We start from the raw sequence: 1,548 nt of genomic DNA, 5'->3' as shown, positions 1-1,548 counted from the left end.
AGTAATTGTTAAATAATGATATGTAGCTTTTTAACTTTTTAAGTAAATAACAAGATTTTAAACAAAAAAGAATTTTATACTGTGAACAGACAACATGACCAAGGCAACTCTTATAAGGACAATATCTAATTGTGACTGCCTTGAAGGTCCACAGGTTCAGTGTATTATTATCAAGGCGGGAGCAGGGCAGTGTCCAGGCAGGCATGGTGCAGGAGGAGCTGAGAGTTCTACATTTTCATCTGAAGGCCACTAGGACAAGACTGGCTCCCATGTGGCTAGGAGAATGGTCTCAAAGCCCATCCCCACAGTGATACACTTCCTTCAACAAGGCCACCCCTACTCCAACAAGGCCACACCTCCTAATAGTGCCACTCCCTGGGCCAAGCATATTCAAACCACCACAGTAATGATGATTAATATTAAGAGTGAACTTATTGATGAAGTTATTTAACTGCAAGACCTCATTTAATATTCAGAACAATCCTTCAGATGAAGTAGAAAGGATCATAATTGTCCTACTTTATAAATAAAGAGAAAGAGACTCAGAGAAGTAAAGAAGACACTTGGGCCATATGATTCCCTGTGCCATCTCAGGGCTCTACAGTGTCCCCTCCACCTCAGCCTGTCCCCTCAGCCTTTGTGACCACCCAACCTTGAACTTCCCAGTCTTTAGAACTATGAGCTAAACAATTTCCTTTCCATTATAAACAGTCTACTCTTCTGTTATAGCACCAGAAAGTGGACTAAGACACAGAGACCTCCAAGATAGTCTCCATCTTTGATAGTGTTGTACATTGCTGCCGAGAGAGGGCGTTGTGAGTCGCACCCTTCACACCACAGCTTCATGTTCACTCTCTTGCTGGTTTAGAGGACCATCTGCCTCTGAGTGACTACAGTCTTCACCACTTATATTTGTCCAGCCAAGACTCCCCAGGTCGAAGCCCATTCAGTCTGACTATGATCCCTTCTCTGGCTGGACTGTCCCTGAGCTCTGGGAGGCATGTGCCCTTCCATTCCCTGGAGCCCTCACACAGCGATCAGTCACCTTCCCCTTTTCACTCTCAAAATTTATCAAGAGAATGGAGGTCCTGGGTCATGTCTCAAGTGAGTGACCTGGTGTGTCCAATGGTCCTACATGCCCTCTCTATACATCAAACTGTAAGCTATTTGTGACCCAAGGTGACCAATGCTTCCACATCTATTTCAACCCCTGTAACACACACACACACACACACACACACACACACACACAGAGAGAGAGAGAGAGAGAGAGAGAGAGAGAGAGAGAGAGAGAGCCCTTCTACAAGACTCATGGCCCCCATCTCTCCTCACAGCTATTGTGACGTTAACATGGATTGCCCTTATTTAACAGCTACCAAGAGAGTAGAGATACATGACTGGATTACAGTGACTGTTGTAACTCAAGCATGCTGTTATTTTTCTCAAACACCTGTGATTGGATAGTTGCCACTATCAGATACTCAGAGATGCTCCTAAATCAGTGGTTCTCAACCTGTGGGTCACAACCCTCTTATGGATCAAATGTCC

This window comes from Arvicanthis niloticus, chromosome 1, assembly GCF_011762505.2.
Source record: "Arvicanthis niloticus isolate mArvNil1 chromosome 1, mArvNil1.pat.X, whole genome shotgun sequence".
Taxonomy (NCBI): Eukaryota; Metazoa; Chordata; class Mammalia; order Rodentia; family Muridae; genus Arvicanthis; species Arvicanthis niloticus.
This window is presented reverse-complemented; position numbering follows the sequence as displayed.